The 6,145-nt window shown below is 41.8% G+C and overlaps 1 long non-coding RNA gene across 2 annotated transcripts in view; it reads left to right on the top strand.

Moving 5' to 3' along the window:
* The window catches only part of LOC143293648 (uncharacterized), a 64,207-nt gene extending 59,731 nt beyond the window's left edge, over positions 1 to 4,476 (top strand). For both annotated transcript variants that reach the window (XR_013056791.1, XR_013056793.1), the window contains one exon: positions 4,150 to 4,476. This is a non-coding gene — a long non-coding RNA (uncharacterized LOC143293648). The remainder of the gene's footprint in view (positions 1 to 4,149) is intronic.
* Positions 4,477 to 6,145: the final 1,669 nt, after the last annotated feature.

The following is a 6,145-nucleotide window of genomic DNA, read 5'->3' as shown; positions in this document are numbered from 1 at the left end:
AGTCCGCTCACCTATCACACGGGACGATTGTTTTCTCAAAACACTGAGCACGGAAGATGACTTAAACGCATGCCCCCCCCAAATTTATTTTCTTCTTGACCTCCCGTCACTCAGAAGACACTGACAAGAATCTTTCCCACCCCATCCCCCTCTACCCCTTCTCATTTCTTGGCTGGTCAGTGGTGACACCTCTGTGTACATTGCTGACAAGATCATAGCGCTCCCCACTGTGCACCAAGTTTAGAACGCGCTGGCTGCTGGCTGGTAAGCGGAGTCAGGGGTTAGTTTTGCCTCCTCTTCGTTTTATCAACCCCGGTAAGTTGCAAAATCGTTCAGAAATGACTTAGTAGTAGTAGTAGTAGTAGAGGCAGTAGTAGATTAGCATTATTATGATTATTATTATCATTGAAGTGAAGGTTTGGATTAGGTTTGTGGTGTAGTATGGTGTAAGTGAGACCATTTTCGATTGTATGTGTGGTATGCTGAACATAACTGTTCCTCGATGACTGTAAAAGATCTCACCAAGATCTACAGTTTTTGCATCCCTTAGGCAATGCGGGATCTCTAATTCTTAATCTCAGTGTTAGGATATTGGATCCCACTGTGTGATGGATGACTCTTTGGTATGTCTGTAGCATCGTATTCAGTGCACTGCCAGATTTCACCTCATCTGAATTTTTTTTTTGAGAGTCGTTGTAGTGATCTTATATCATTCTTTTGTGAGATTCTGTCTGAGATAATGCACGTTTACGTTTCGTTTCGTTTCGTTTCTATCCTTTTCCTTTTTTCGAAGAGGTTGATGTATGTTAGGTGATTCACACCCTTTTACGGGAGTTTTTGTTCGATGTGGCGTTATGTAAACTGCACTTAGGCTTACCACATTTAACCATTTTTTGTCCAGTTGTTAAGGAGATAGCTGTTAGAATTATTGATTGGTGTAAGTATTCATTTCTCCATCTATATATGCACTTTCGTCATTCTTGGAGTGGTGACTAACTGATTACCTGAATTTCAAATCACATTTGATCTCATTTACTTATTTAGATTTTTAAATATCGATATGTAATATGATATAGTTAGTTTGTTAGTTACCTATTTGTCTATTTATTGATATGTTTACTTTTCTGTCTATTTATTCAGTGTTATCTATTCATTTCTTCATCGATATTAGTTAGTAACCTATTTATCTGTTTCTTGATATGTTTACTTTTCTATCTATCTATTCATTCATTGTTATCTATTCATTTCTTCATTATATTAGTTATTTACCTATTTGTCTGTTTATTAATATGTTTACTTTTCTTCTCTCTATATATATTCAATGTATTCTATCCATTCCTTCATCGATTCGTTCATTTGCTTATTTTAGGAAGAGACACATGTCCGGGTAGGGGGTATGGGGGAAGGGATACAACCGAGAGTTTCCTACACCGGTGGTTCAGCAACATCTCTTGTCCAGCCAAGCCAGCAACAGCAAGCAAGACAACCGAGGATGCGTTCAAGCAATCTTCTGCCGTAGTAGTAGTACTGTGTGCTCTAACTTTTCAACCTGAAACTGAAGTCGTTCAGCATGCTCGAGCAGGAATCTGTAGCACTACTTGAGCGGATGTGGAGCACTACGATACAAAATGGCGTAAGGTGGAGCCTAGAAAGAACAGGGCCAATGCCTCGACCACATCACCCTTCACGGAAAAGACCACAGCCATAAACAAGTTGACCTTAAATGGCAGATCGCCAGTAGATCGTTCAACTCACCACTACAGCTTAGAAAGGCGGCGATCGCGTGGTTTCTGGCGTGTCCTCGGGGTTACTTCAGAACGGGAAACTTCTGATTTTTACGCATACATATTTATATTGTTTTGAGGTAAGTGTCAGGAGTGGGTCATGTGCACAACCAGTTTGTTCTGTGTGTTTTTGATCCGTTTTGGCAGCATAGGCCTGTGAACTGGGTCCACTGTGAACGTAAATAAGTTTCAAAAGGGACACAGCGCTCTTTCATGAGTGGATGAGTGATCCCTCTCCCTCTCTCTCTCTCTCTCTCCCTCTGTTGTGTGGGTGGGCGAGTGGGTGTGTGGTTGAAGCGAAACAGCCCATGTGTTGCCAGTTCCGCCAGCGTAGCAATTTTGTTTTTATGTGTCAGTAACAAAAGAATGCTTTCTTCTTCTTCACATGTGCTTGGTATGTAGATACAGCAATTAATTAACTTCCACATGTGTTTTCTGAATGTACTGCGCCATACCGCGGTAATGATAAACTGTGCACTTCAATAGTCTGTTGTGTTCCTCCACATCACATGTTGTTGTGGTTGTTTTTCTTTGAAGCCATCTGGTTTTCACCGTGCAGCTTGAATGAAAACCGCGTGACTGGACTCTTGTGCTTTGGTGGGGAGGAGAAAGGGAAGGGTGCGAGGTGGAGGGGATGTTGAAGGAGGGAGGGAACGGGGGATGGGGGGGGGGGTCGCGTAAGGGGACGCTTGAGTGTGTGTGTGTGTGTGTGTGTGTGTGTGTGTGTGTAGGTAGGTAGGTAGGTAACAGTAAAGTGAGAGCTGTGTTATCAATGGATTCTCCATTGCAATGGGAAATCATTTACAACTTAGTTTTTTGTGAAGGACTATGACTCTCAAACTAGGAGGCAAGATTGCACTGGCTCTTAGTGCTGCAGCCTTGGGGGCTGGTTGACCTTTGGGAACCATCCCTACGCCGACTGTCCTAAAACCCTCTTGGCCGAGAGAGTGGGAATGTAGTGGGCAAGACACTCTCCACTATAACCAAATTCTAGCCCAAATAGTCAGGACAGCAGTTGGCTCCTCTGCTGTTCTGATGGTAGTCGGACACGACTATCATATAGATAGGTAGATAGGTAGGTAGGTATGTGTACACCCTGAGAATAGTATACACATATCTTGCTATGGAAAGACATGTGAAATTTCAAGTCTGTGTACCAAACTGGGTACCCGTCGGAAACACGGTATGTTGGAGGCATTGGCTCTGGGGTGTCTCTCTGTGATAGCATCTTTGGTAGCAAGAGGGAACCAGACTTCATCTGGCCCGGGAGCCTGTCAGTAAGCAAGATGGGGCTGTGACTGCATCGAACAGAGTTTTCCCAGCGGAAAAGGTTGTCCGGGTTATTTTGTTTAATGATAATTATGAGATAGTTTTGGTTGTTGTTTTATTACAATATGCGTAAAGATGTTGTGATATTGATTTTTGAATATTATGCACTCTGGAATTTTGGGTTAAAACGTTTTTGTTTAAATAATAATGGTTTGGTTGAATGGGTTCAGTCAATAATCAGGTGGTGTAGGAATTTCACGAACCACATCCCTAAGATGTCACATGAACAAGGGGGCGAAGACGAGCAGCCAAGGCCCTGACTCTTGAGGAAGAAACATGTAGTGTGGGTGTGCTCGTCAGAAGCCTTCAAGCCACGATTGATATAGCCCTTTTCCTTTCTTTTTGATTGTGTTACTCTTATTTCTTCCAACACCTTTTAGTCGCACTCTTTTAATTGGTTTATTGAACGGAATTAAAATTAAAAAAAATTTTTTTAATATCTGGGATTGGCTCGATTTTATTTTCTCGATGAAAACTTATCTGTCTTTTCCCAGAACCCGACTCACCTTGTGATTGGTAAAATCATTGGGTTTTTTTTCTGTACGATAGGAACAAGGGAAGGCTTATATATGTATGATAATCAGTCATGTCCGACTGTGACTATCAGAACAGCAGAGGAAGCAAACGCTGTCCCAACTATCTGGGCTAGAATTTGATTATGGTGGAGAGTGTTACACCTCCACTCTCTCGGCCAAGAGGGTTTTAGGACAGTCAGCGTCGGGGTGGTTCCCAAAGGCCAACTAGCCCCCAAGGCTGCAGCACTAACAGCCAGTGCAATTTTGCTTCCTAGTTTGAGAGTCATAGACTAGGCTGTAAATGGCTTCCCATTGCAATTGGGAATTACTGATCATACAACTCTCACTTTGCTGTTGGCCGAAATATATGTATGTATGTGTATATATGTATGTCTGACTTCTGTCGGTCGGTCTAAGTATCTGTTTGTCAATCTGTCTGTCTTTTTTCTTATATTTTCTTTTCCTTCTTTTATCTTTTAAAAAAAAATTCATTCGATGCTTCTTCATCTTCATCTTTTCAGCCCTTCTCTTCCCCGCCCCACCTTCCACAGAGTGAAGACCGCCACCACGTTCCTACAAGGCCGGGCACCCACGGTCCCCATTGAAAGAAAACCCTCCAAGCATGGCCTATGGACGTGGATGGAGAACTGATCGCAATCATGAGAGCAGGGCAACGGAAGAACCACAGACTCTGGGACAAAGTCCTCATATTGATGATGAATGACGATGAAGATGACGGTGATGCTGCTATGGAGACAGTTACAGTTTCTTAAGGAGGCGTCACTGCGTTCGGGGGCAAATCCATATACGCTACACCTCATCTGTTAGGCAGACAACTCAACAGCAGCATAACCCAACGCGGTCAGTCATGCTTTGAGTGCATGCATATAATATTATATATATATATATATATATATATATATATATATATGTGTGTGTGTGTGTGTGTGTGTGTGTGTGTGTGTGTGTGTGTGTGTACCTATCAGAGTGGACTTCTTCTACAGAATTTTGTCCAAAGACAAAACTCTCGTTGCCATGGGTTCTTTTTCAGTGCGCCAAGTGCGTGCTGCACACGGGACCTCAGTTTATCGTCTTATCCGAATTACCATACGCTCAGTTTGATTTTCCAGTCAAACTCGGGAGAAAGGGTGAGAGAGAGAGAGAGATTCGAACCTTGACCCTGGATCACGGACCCTCTGCATTGGCAGATGAGCGTCATAACCATTGTGCCACCTTCTTCCTTCCTCTGGAGACAAGGCTGTGTTCTACGCTTCATTTCATAAATTGATGCGCCGGTGGCGACCAGGCCCGAGAGTTACACACACCTGCAGTGCTGGGCAGGAAATTTTAGCAACAACTCCAAAGAGACGCATCTGTGGAGTGGATGATCTTCGACTACGTAGACCTAGTGTTCCAACATGAGCCCATAGCACACTCAATTCTGGGTAGGAGCCGGTCATAGGCCGAAAAAAATCCACCTATGCTGGGACTCGAACCCGTGTTCTCGCAGTCCTTAATCCGCGGCGCTAACCACTTTACCACGGTGGCTAATCTTCCTGTCCTTTTTTTTAAATTTTTATTTTTTTAGTCTTTAAGGTCTTTCCTTATGTTTTTTCTCCCCATTCTCTGTTCTCGCTTTTCCCACAGTGATAATTCCCCGTGTGCAACCAGCGTGTAATTGCAAAAGTTTCAAATGACCAATGTATCCATTTATTGTTTGCGAATATGCGCATGTACGTACGCATGCTTGTGAGTGTGTCTTTGTGTGTCTTTGTCTATCTGTGAGTGTTAGAGTATTTAAAAGAGAGAGATAGACAGACAGAGAGAATCACACACACACACACACACACACACACACACACACACACACACACACATATATATATATATATATATATATATATATATATATATATATATATATATATTATGTGTGTGTATGTATATGTATGCATGTATATATATATATGTATATATATATATCGAGAGAGAGAGAGGGAGAGAGAGAGAACTCAGGAACTCTTCAGGCAGTTTACTGTGAAGCCACCGGTCTGTTCACTAGGGACACGCGGATAAGGGAATGGAAACAAACTAATTAAAACCACCACTGAAAGACAAACAAATAACAAAACAGCAATACAAATGATTACTTTCGTATTGTTGACAGTGCTCATATTACGGAACAGTGCTTAGAGTTTATCTGGTTTCCATTGCATCAACCCAGACATAGCTAAATTTCTTAATTTGCGAAAAAGTCCTCAGTTTACAACATAATCATGTGCCAGACAGTGTTCATGTAAATTCCTGCAATATTTTGATACATGTTTTTCTCGCGGTCACATGTATTTTGAACAAACAGAAAATGTGTTTCGTTTTCTATCATATTACAAAAAGAACATTTCTTTGACACTTCTTTTTGTGTCTCTTGTTCACATTTATATCACATTTCTCTGATCGAAATTGATAACAACAATAATAATAATGTATATTTATATAGCGCCCTTTCTCTCTAAGAGC

Source organism: Babylonia areolata, chromosome 1, assembly GCF_041734735.1.
Source record: "Babylonia areolata isolate BAREFJ2019XMU chromosome 1, ASM4173473v1, whole genome shotgun sequence".
Classification (NCBI taxonomy): domain Eukaryota; kingdom Metazoa; phylum Mollusca; class Gastropoda; order Neogastropoda; family Buccinidae; genus Babylonia; species Babylonia areolata.
The sequence above is the reverse complement of the archived record's forward strand: the minus strand, read 5'-3'. Positions and strand labels throughout refer to the sequence as shown.